Here is a 12,500-nt window from a genome sequence, read left to right as displayed (position 1 = left end):
AACTTTTAAAGGCACTATTAGATTTTCTTTCTAGGTAGCCTACTTCCTCAGCAACAATTTACGTTTTGTCTTTTTTGTTGTTTAGCTTTTTATACATGTGACCTGTGATAGTCTTATCAATAGAAATATCAGTGTTTTACTTAAAATGGGGTAATTTGTTATATATTTTTTATTTTTAGTGACTCCTAAATAGTAAATAATGAAATTAAACTAAAAAAAAAAATACTGATTAAACTGATATTTTTTTATATTTTTGAATTTACAATTGTTTTTTCAAAATAAATCACCACACAATCTCCAACAACAGTATTCTATACTTTCACTTTCTCAAATATAAATCTAGTTAAAATAAAATGAAATATAGAAATATCTGAGTTGGTGCTTCTTGTCACTTTCTGCACTAATCCTGGATACTGTGTACTTGTAAATGTAACACAGTATAACAAACATGATCAAAAACTAATTTTAGAGAAAAAATAAATGTTTCTTGGGTAAAATAAAAATGGGGTAACGACAAAAGAAAAAAGGTTTAGAAGTTTAGTGATAATAATGAACTCTCTGTATCTTGTGTCTTTCAGCTTCGATGAGGACTGTCATCGTTCTCAATTTCCTAAGGAATGCGAGTCAGATGCGTCACCATCCGTACCTTTACGCCCAGGCCTGCACTGATTTTACAATGGACTGGCCATCCTGCAGGCGACCACGGCCTGTATTTTCAATGTATGGACCTCCCATCTCTGAACCAGGTTGTGGTGGTACCCACACCGGGGAGGAAGGAGGCCATCTGTGGGATCAACAACACATCTTGCCTGGCAGCATGAGCCAACCTCCTGAGGTCACTGAAAGCATTTGCTCTCCAAACCAGCTCAGCTTTGCTTCCACTGATCCTAATGCAGCTCATGTCTCTGACATTGTTGGAAACCTATTCCTCTACAGCCCTATTTCTGACTTATCTGGATGTGTGGCTGATGGCTTCCCTCTGCAGAGACAAACTGTTACTGAAGCTGAGGAACAGAATGTTTAACCCCAACAAAACCTTGACTCTGTTTTTAGGCCAAGTTACAGACGATCCTCCAGCTCAGAGAATGCTCAACCTGTGAACACTTGTAGTGTAAATATATAATGTATATAATCCTCATATCCCTTTTATCAAATCAAATATTCAGTATTTAAAATGTGATGTGTTATTTAAACTGTTTTACACTTTTTTAAAGAGTACTACTCTCTAAAAATCTTCATATTCATGCTTCTTAGGTGGAAAAATTATATGTGTGATGAAATAAAAATGAGTGGATGACAATAATATGTCTTTGTGTGGATTTATTCAGGATCCTGAGGGAACATGTTTTACAGAGACAAAGAAGTGTCTGCAAAAGAGTTTATCTGTTTTCTTTATGGTCAGATATAGGAGGGTTGGCTTTCTAAATGGACTAAATGGACTTGATTTTATATAGAGCTTTATCACCACACTGAAGCAGTCTCAAAAGCGCTTTACATATCAGCTCATTCACCCAAACACTCTCACATTCCCACACCAGTGGGACAGGACTGCCATGCAAGGCGCTAGTCGACCACTAGGAGCAATTTAGGGTTCAGTGTTTTGCCCAAGGACACTTCGACACATAGTCAGGTACTGGGATCGAACCCCCAACCTCTCAATCAGAAGACGACCCACTACCACCTGAGCCACGGTCTAAGCAAAAACATGACATCAGTGTCCTAGAAAAATTACTAGTGTTATTATTTGTGTCATAGTATATATTCATCTTAAAGATGTAGCCGAATTCCTTGTTTTAATCACAGACAAAATTTGTTAAAATTTACAAAAAATGGGAGAAAACGTGGTAAAATGGGATTTTAAAAATCAGCAAAATATTTTCTATTGTGTTTTTTATTTTTTTTGTATTGGTTTTTGGAAACATTGTTGTGTATCTGTAAAAATTTGTACATTTTCTTCTCATTTTAGGTGTTGTTTTTTTTGTGTTTTTGTAATTAAATTTGTTGTCCTTTTGTGTATTTTAGCTTGGTTTAACGTTCCAGTGAATAAAAATACCATGATGTCTGAAGTGATTTCAAGAAACAAGTTTATTAGCATATGAAATTAAAACAAAACAAAAGATATACCAAACTTGGTTTATTAAATCTATATCAAAATTGTGTTTTATGTACAAATGGGACCTAAATCATTTGGAATGTTTTAAAGATTGTGTATAAGTTCTGTGAGTACTACTCTCTAAAAATCTTCATATTCATGCTTCTTTGGTGGAAAAATTATATGTCTGATGAAATAAAAGTTGTTTTTTTTTTTCATTAAAAAACAAAACAAAAACAAAACACTTTTAGTCAAAAAAATGTATTCACAAATGTAGATATTCAAAAATTAAGCCATGTATTTCACGTTTTATAAATGAGTAAAAATAAATAATAAATAACTAAATAATTAAATAATAAATAAATAACTAAATAATTAATCATAAATAAACAATGAATAAATAAAAAGTAAATAATAAATAAATAAATAATAATAAATAATAAATAAATAATAAATAAATAATAATAAATAATAATAAGTGAGTGGCGGTAATGCTCCATCAAAGTGATGCCAACCATAGACATTATATACGTGTTTTTTGTTTTTTTTGTTTTTTTTGGGGTTTTTTTTGAGAATATTGTCTTTATTGACGATTATAAATACATGGAGCTAACCTGTTGAACTAGATGCCTCTTGCCCAGTGAAGCTGTGGTTGCTAATTAGAAGAGCTTTATTATTATTTATTTATTTATTATTATTATTATTATTATTATTATTATTATTATTATTATTATTATTATTATTATTATTATTATTATTATTATTATTATTATTACTTACAGGTTTACATTTTTAAAAGAGCAGTTGCACAAAGAGCGTGAAAAAAAAAATGAACTGAGCAGAAAAAAAAGAACATTACAATTTGTAACAATTATATAAGCCCAACAACATTAAGGTGCAATGGGGTCAAAAGGCATAGCTATTAGATTATTATAAAGCCATACAGCCTTCTTGGAGTTATATAGTTTTTAAAGAGTTCTTCAGAGATATTAGTTCTTTTAGAAACACAATAAAAACAGGTTGACATTATATACGTGTTATAATGTCTATGGTGCCATAGACATTAAAAACCACCACCGAAGAAGAAGAGAACAGTCACTGATGACTACGTCCTGAAGGTGTTCGACGACTAAATCCATCCAAACCGAGTCAAACGGCACTGAAATAAATGGTTAGTGCAGTTTTTAAATGATTTTGAATTGTTTATTTGTATAATTTCTTCAGAACAATACTTGTTTTTCACGTGGCGTGTTTGCATTAACACCGTAAGCTATATAGAATCACTGATATCTCGCAGCTAGCATTAGCATTAGTACTACTTGCCCTTAACCCGCTGTGATAACAAACCTCATGCACGGATTTACAACACTTCTAAATAGGGATGTAACGATTCACCCAACTCCCGATACGATTCGATTCACGATACTGGGTTCCCGATACGATTCTCTCACGATTTATTCTACAAAATGAGACTGTATATAAATGACTGACAAATATTCCTTTATTTTTTTTGGGAAAATACTCTACAATTTTTGATTGTCAAAAGAATCCCTTGATAACTATTCAAAACAATGCAATTTAACTACAAGTAAATCTAGAATGAAATAAATAAAGGATAATACAAATGAAGAAGAAGCTTATTTTTTTAAATTCTGGTTCTGTAGTAAACAATACAAAACTGCATAATAGTTCTTTTTCTTTTTAAAAGTGCAACTGAAAATGTATTTTGTGCCTTAACAATTGGACTTACAAAAAAAAAAAAAAAAACAGTCATTTTACTGTATTTAGGGCAGATATTTGTTTGAACCAGCAGAGGGCGATGGTAACTCAGTGGTCGGTTGGCATGCAGATATCTTGCAGTGAAGAAGAGAAGCTATGCTAGCAGACAGAGCTAATAGTAAAACGTGACTTTTATAGAGATATTCGTGTAATATTACAGAAATTCTTTTGGTGCTAAAGGGGTAAGTAATCATTTATGAATATGTTTAAGAGTAGAAGGCGGCCACAAAGAAAGTATTAGCAGATTCGCCCGCCGCCAACACTCGCCCTCTGCTGGTTAAAAAAAGTACTGTGATTCATTTTTCACAGTATTGATGTGAACCTTGATACCTATGAATCGATTTTTAACTGCCTTACGATTAATTGTTAGATCCCTACTTCTAAATCAACATTTTATTTTGAATTTAGATATATATTGGAATGTGATTTTAGTTTGGTTTACTGCTTTAGTCATATTGAACTTGTGAACTTTTCAGGTTGGTCTAAAACCATGAAACCTAGTGCGATAGTGGGATAACATAGACCTGTTTTAAATAGACAGGCAATATCTCTCTGTGAAGTCTTGTAGTTAATTTCAATCTAACTCATATTTCTTATAAATATAAATATTTATTTATTTATTTTACTCATTTGGACAATGTGAAATGTATGGCTTAGTTTTGAATATCTACATTTGTGAATACAATTTGTTTGGCAAAAAGTATTTTTTTTAATAAAACCAAGAAGCATGAATATGAAGATTTTTAGAGCGTAGTACTCACAGAACTTATACAACAATCTTTAAAACATTCCAAATGAATTAGGCCCAATTTGTACATTTCATTTCATTTTATTTATTTATTTTTCATGGTAATGCAACATAAAATTGGTACAACAATCCAGCAAACACAACAATAATACATTCCATTAAAAGAGAACAGGAGTAGGATGAAAGAAAAAAAATCTCCTACCCCATGTGCTTAACAAAAACGTTACAAATTAGATGGCCTCACCGATGCCAAAAAGATAACAATAGCCCAGAACAGATGTAATCAACTTTTGATTTTAACAATTTTCTCTTTTTTTATGATTTTTTTTATATTTTATTTCTCAATTATTATAAATGATTTTGCTATAGGTTGTTTTAATTCATTATTTCTTCTGCTTGTCTCATTGTTTACAGTAAAAAGGTTTGAAGTCCATGCGGTAACAGACAGTGTTTGCTTTATGAACAATTAATAAAGTTTTGTAAAGAAACCAAGTCCTTCAGTTTGAGTAGTCCTGACCTCAGAAACAGTCCTGTGGTATGCCTCTCTTGGAGGCAACTCCATTAATTATTCTTATAGCCCTTTTTTGCAAAAGAAACAAGGGCGTTGAATTAGTAATATAAGAATTACCCCATATCTCCAAACAATACATTAAATATGGCAAAATAAAGGAGCAATATAGAATTCTCATTGCCTTGTATTTCAACATAAACTTTACTCAAAACGGCAATGTTTTACAAATTTTATTTCTTACGTAAGCTATGTGCGGACTTCCACTTAAATTTTCAATGAGAACTCCTAAAAACCTAAATTCTGACACTCTCTCATAGTTATTCCATTTAAGTTAAATTAACACTATCAGGGCATTTTGATTCGTAAACAACATACATTTGTTTTGCTTAAGTTTAATGACAATTTATTTTTATTAAACCATTTCTGAAGTTGGCCATTTCTTGTTCAACAGTTTTCATTAATGTTCCTAAGTATAAAACACAATTTTGATATAGATTTTATAAATCCAGTTTTGGTGAATCTTTTGTTTTGTTTTAATTTCATATGCTACTAAAATTGTTTCTTGAAATAGAATAGAATAGAATAGTCTTTATTGTCCATTGTACTCGATGGTACAGCAAAATTTGAGGGGTGCTCGCATAGAGCTACAGTACACCACAGAGCATAAATTAAGAGACAGGAGCAAAAACAGTGTTTAGTGCTAAATGGGGGGGGTTATGGGAGATTGTTCGTGAGTGAGTGTGTGTGTGTGCGTATCCATGGGTGTTTGCAGTCCATATGGCCCAGGGGAAGAAGCTGACTGTCAGTCTGCTTGTGAGAATTGTTGACCTGTAGCGTCTTCCAGAGGGCACCAGGTCGAACAGGGGGTGGGCAGGTGTAAGGGGTCTCCTGTGATGGCCTTGGTTCTCCTGAGGCAGCAGGATTGGGCGATGTTTTCCAGGCTGGGCAGAGGGCAGCCGATTAATCTTTTGGGCAGTGTTAATGACCCTCTGCACACCTTCCTGTCCTTGGCTGTTGAGCCTGTGTACCACACACCAGACAGTATGTCAGCACGCTCTCCACAGAGGAGTGATAAAAGGCCAGCAGCAGCTTCGTGTCCAGGTGGTTCTTCCTGAGGACATGCAGGAAGTGTAGCCGCTGCTGAGCCTTCTTGACCAGGGCCCCGATGTTGACAGTCCAGGAGTGGTCCAGCGGAGATGACCTGAAGGTGGTGACAGTCTCCAGCTGTTCTCGATTTATGAGGAGGGGGTGTGGTCCTGTCTGATCTCCTGAAGTCGGGATGTCAGGGTCAGGTTGTTTGCTAGCACCAGCGTGATAGTTCCTCTACCTCGGCCCTGTACGCTGTCTCATCCTCGCGTCAGATGAGTCCAACCACAGTGGTGTCGTCCTCATATTTAATAATAAATCACTTCAGACGGTATTTTTATTCACTGGAACGTTAAACCAAGCTAAAATACACAAAAGGACAACAAATTTAATTACAAAAACACAAAATAACAACAAAAACACCTAAATAATGTACAAAAGTTTTACAGATAAACAAAAATGTTTCCAAAAAACAAATACAAAAAAAAAACACACAAAAGAAGTGTATTTATAAAACTTTTGTACATTTTCCTCTCATTTTAGGTGTTTTTTTGTGTTTTTGTAATTAAATTTGTTGTGCTTTTGTGTATTTTTCTGTCATTTGGCATTTTTGCTTGGTTTAACGTTCCAGTGAATAAAAATACCATGACGACTGAAGTGATTTCAAATAACAAGTTCATTAGCATATGAAATTAAAACAAAACCAAAGATGTACCAAACTTGGTTTATTAAATCTATATCAAAATTGTGTTTTCATGTACAAATGGAGCCAAATTCATTTGGAATGTTTTAAAGATTGTGTATAAGTTTTGTGAATACTACTCTCTAAAAATCTTCATATTCATTGCTTCTTTGGTGGAAAAACTATATGTCTGATGAAATAAACGTTTGTTTTTTTTTTAATAAAAAATAGAAAAAAAAAATGCTTTTGTCAAAAAAAATGTATTCACAAATGTAGATATTCAAAACTAAGCCATGTATTTCACATTTTCCAAATGAGTAAAAATAAATAAATAAAATAAAAACATTGTCAAATTCGTCCACTTTAAACCTGCTGTTAAAATTTGTCTTTTGAGTGACCTTTAATAAGTGTTTTAGTTCTTTATTGCCAATGTTTCCTATGTACTGTATTATGTTTTCATTCATTTCATATTTTGTTAATGCAGTTGTCATTATTTTATTTAAAAACAAAGAAAGAGGCTCACACGCTATGCTGGCTGCTGGTTGTGTTGGTTCTACGTCCTGGGACAGCAGCAGAAACCTCTTTATGGAGCGTGGACATCAACTTAGTCAGTGTTACTTCTTATGTGTGCGGGTCTGTGTGGGTGGCATTCATTACTCTGCTGTGGTATGTGTTCCTTTGCAGCTGTTAGCCGACCAAGCTAACTAGCATCCCGAGCAGTGCTTGTGCTTGTCTATGGTCTGAAACACTGATCTCTATTATACAGCAGTGAAGCCATATTGGTACACTGAAAACATCCTGTGAGCCATGAGAAAACCAGCCATCATTGTCCCATTGGGATTTCCAGAAGTTTACATCTGCAACTGTAGAGTGACTCTCTTGAAAAAAAAACGAAATCGGCTTTAAATGTTTTGGCAAATAAAAAAAGGCTTTACGTTAACACAGTTGTCTTAACCCCCTGGCATTGAAGGAAACTAGTGACAGTGAAATTCAAACAAATTAAAAAAAACAACACAATTTAGAACATGAATAGAATCTAGCAGTTAGATCAGTAAGGGACCGAGCACTGCAACATTCCCACAAAAATATGGCAAGAAATTGAAAAACAAGCTGCAATTGACCATTAATAGTTAGGAACTAAAATATATGATTGAGAGTGAATAATAATAAAAGTAAAAATATTAGCACCATAAAACAGAACATCACAAGTATTAACCTGAGTAAAGACTTGGTTTGAACTTCTTCATAATATTGAACAGAACAGTCTAAGTGTTAGACTGTTCTTTGTGACTTAACATTTCAGTGAAAGTCCCGATACTATAGCAATAGTATAAATCAATCCTTTACAACAACTAAAGTGGCCTCATAAGGAGTTTCATTCTTGTTTAGACATTAGATCCATCATCCCAAATAACTGCAGTACAGAATCCAACACAGCAATATTCATACTATCCATTTGACTCAATGTTATTTGTTATCGGCTTTAAAAATCATGAAATCTCAGACATCTGCATGTGTGTAGTGTCACTGGTTAGTTATCTGAGCCCTTCCTGTCTCTTCTGGACCATATTTTTGTGAGACTCAGCACTTTTGCACTTCACGTGTAACTTATATACTCATATGTAAGGAAGGGTCAGTAATGTAAAGGTTGTTACATTTGTTCTTTTAAAAGAAGGTCGGACTTTTACATTTACTGATAGTTTTGTGCCAAAATAATTTGTCAGCAGCTACAGTATATCCAATGGAAAGTGATATTGTCCACTTTCATAACCTGGTTACTGTACACCTTGTAAACTTTCTCCTGAATTATTTCTGATAACCCAGTTTTCTTCTTCAGAGATTTATATATATATATATATTTTTTTTTTTTTCAAATAAAAAAACTAAAAAACTAAATAATAAAATATCTGGTGATACGCATTGACAATGGTCAATGAATTTCTATTGATTCTGAATAAATATACTTCTAATACCTTTTTGTGATGTGTGTGTAGAAAGCAAGCTCTTTTCCAACTTAGTTCAAATATAATTTTATTATATATTTCGCTATAAAAAATGTAAAAAAAATATAGATATAGTCATAAGATAAAAAATTGAAACTGTATGGAAGCACTTTAAATAAAAAAAAAAAACCTACAGAAAATATTGTATATTGTAAAAACAAAAACACAGACTAGAGACCCTGGCCAAAACGAATAAAAGCAAAATGTCAAGCAGGGAGCAGAAAAACATCTGCCCACGTCTGCTGCTAGTCGATGTTCCTCTTCTGGGTGTTCTCAGCCCTTTGATGTTGATGTTGCTGCTGATGTGTCATTGTTGTCCTTGGTGCTATTAAAATATAGAGAACAGCTGATGAGTTTTCTGATTCTACTGCAGGCTTGTTTCTAGGTGAGTCTCTATGATAGAATACACATAAACTAAGGGTTAAAGACCATCTTAAATGGCTGATATATGCAATTCAAACATCTATGGAGAGCACAGACACTATTTGAAGTTAAATTGATGCAAACCTTGATACTCTTAGACATTAAAAACACACATCTGAGATTAAACTTATTCTCAGAGAGTGTGTCTGTTTAACTTAATCTTAATTTTAACTCTTTTTAATTCAGGGGCCAAATAAGGACCAGTTGGTCTTTATTGGGCCAGCATAAAGTACAGTGGTACTGACAATATCCAAGCAATAGGTGATGATATTATTCCTCTCTTTAAATTTCCTTGATTTTGTAACAAATTTTTAATTTCATTCAGGGAACTCTGTGAAATATTTTGATGAAAATGTCACAGTTTGAGAAAAACTGAGAGTTCTTTCAACAATTTGCAACTAAAAATGACTGCCATCATGTGATATAAGCATCAAAACACAGTGAGTTTCTTTGAAATTGTGTATTTGGAGAGGCTGAGATATCATTTTCTGTCATTTTTACTTTTTCCCAAGGGGCCGAATTGGTCACTCTAAAGGACCTGAGGTGGCCCCCGGCCCTTTAGTTTGACACATGGCTACAATAGTAGTTTACCACCACTACGTGTGGAGTGAAAGAATAACCCCTTAATTCTGTAAAGTGTCTTTGAGTGTCCAAAAAGCGCTATATAAAATTGATGCATTATCATTTTGCTGACTTTATGGATGGGCCCCAAAAATCTCTCCCCTGTATCCCCCCCTTATAGATGACCTTGTCTCCACATGACTGTTCTTTAATGTTCATGTCTGTGTTCAACCACCTTCAGGTACAGTGGGGGTCGATCCTCGGTCTCTGGCTGAAAAGGTTGAGAACCACTGCATTAGAGTGATCAGTGTTTCCTGAGCAGATCATCGCCTTTGGACTGAGGAGGTAATTAAACTGAACACATCTGTCAACGTTTCACAAACTGTTCCTCTCAAACAACTGATTGATGTCAACTTCACTGAGAGTTTTTGAGGCTCCAAAATATTAATATAGTGTGTAATTGCTGATGTCTGCTGTACAGGAGGAGATGTTAGATCATGAATAAATAAAAAAAAACTGCACACAATAGAAACCCTCTTCATCAGTTTTAATAAAATACAAAACACAAGGCAGATACAAAAACAATGTAACTTAATTGGACTTTTACAAAACCATTTGCATATTTTTGAAACCTAAAAATTTGCATTTGAACCCTTTTTTTTTACTTGAAGTTTTTTATTAAAACATTTTTTTGTTATTATTTTATTATTAATAATATAATAATAATAATAATAATTCTGACGACCCCGAAGACTTTTTCTTTTCTATAATTGCACAAGTGTAAATAAAATCAAACGTAGAATATAATTCAAAGTGGTTTATATCATTAAAACTTTACATAGAATTAAAAAAAAAAATACTCCACACAAACAATCCTCAAGAAATATGTTCTGAAATAGATCCTGTAGAAATGCTTTCTCATCTTGATGTATATCTTGCAGGTGTATGTGCAGCAAAAATGACAATAAAGCCTGATTTATTTTATTTTGGTAATGTAATTGTAAAGAATAAAATAACTGTATAGTGGGTTCCATGCATTTTATAACTCCACAATAGGGTGCGACAAAAAATGGCAATAATCGCTTTCCTTCCACCATGACATGTTTATTGATATGATAACCTTTTTTCCTGGTTGACATTTGTTGTTTTAGGTTATGTCTTGACATATATTGAATCTTTTTTGCAACAACAATGCATGATTTTGTTTTGTTTTTGTTTTTTTTATTTGTGAAAAATAAATCAATACATTTGTCTTAGTGGAAGGTGAGCTAAACTTTATTAGGGGAAAGATGTGAAAAGAGAGGGCAGTGGTACAACTGAGTGAGGGGGTTAAAATAAAGGGCTTAGGGAGAACTGGATTGTTTATTTATTTATTTAAAATTAAAACTTTGACTTTGTGCACTTTCTGTCTTGTGTTTCATCTGTGTAAAATTTTGTGAAACTAACACTAACTCAGTAAATAAAATGAGAAATTCTGCACTTGACATTGTTCAGTTAATTTGTTTGTCTTTGAGGTCGGATATTGCCAATGAATCTGTAATTTTCTTGCAATATATGATTTACTGTAAAACCACAAATCACATTTCATATCATATGAGTTTACCCTGTTATTACCCTGCAATGAGATACCCTCACTCCCACTACACAACACAGAGCATTACATTATTGTTATTATAACAGTATGAAAATTAATTAATTTTACAGTAAAATAACAGTAGGTAAACAAATTGCTGGAGACACTGTTGCCAGTAATCTACTGTTAATTTACATGACAATTTCTTCCATAGACAGGGTGCCTCTCACAGTACTTGGAGGGATTGGATTTTGAGCAGAAAAACTCCCTCTATTCTGAGGGATTGTTGTGGTGTGGAATTATATTCTCTGGTCTCCAAACTTACTCAGAATCAGAATCAACTTTATTGGCCATGTAATGTATGTTATACACACGAGGAATTTGACTTGGTGAACTGTGCTCTCTCTAACAATGTAAACATTAAATAATAATCAACTAGAAAAAAAAATTAAACATAAATATCATACAAGAGTAATCTGGATTCAGTGAAGGTGTTTGTTGTATGCATCTGTATAGGACAGTGGTCTGCAACCTGCGGCTCTGGAGCCTCATGTGGCCCTTTGACTCTTTTGCAATGGCTCCCTATAGCTTTAAAAAAATCTATTGAAATAAAGAGTTGTTATTTTCCAACAGAAGCTATTATTGATTAATGACAAAAAAATCAAGATATAACAATTTGTTAACCTAAAAATAAATCACATTGTGCAATGACTCAGCACCTTCCTACTTCACTTCCTGCAACATCTACAGACCATTAACTTTCCTGCACCTGTGGCTAACCTTAAGTTTTAAATCCCTGGTAAATAACTAAACCAACAAAAACACTATTCTGGAAGAAAATAGAGATTTTAATTGTGTGGGGACAGATTCATTTAACCACCAATGTGCAGGTTAAATATGCATGTTTTATGTGTGGCAAGAAATGAGAAATTAGCATGTGTTGATCACATGATCATGTGTTATCAAACTTCAAGTTACTTTTTGTGGCCCTTTAAATACATTCACTAAAAATAATCTTTATGTAACATTGTGTTCATGTAAA

The sequence above is a fragment of the Gouania willdenowi genome, unplaced genomic scaffold (assembly GCF_900634775.1).
Source record: "Gouania willdenowi unplaced genomic scaffold, fGouWil2.1 scaffold_419_arrow_ctg1, whole genome shotgun sequence".
NCBI lineage: Eukaryota > Metazoa > Chordata > Actinopteri > Blenniiformes > Gobiesocidae > Gouania > Gouania willdenowi.
The sequence above is the reverse complement of the archived record's forward strand: the minus strand, read 5'-3'. Positions refer to the sequence as shown.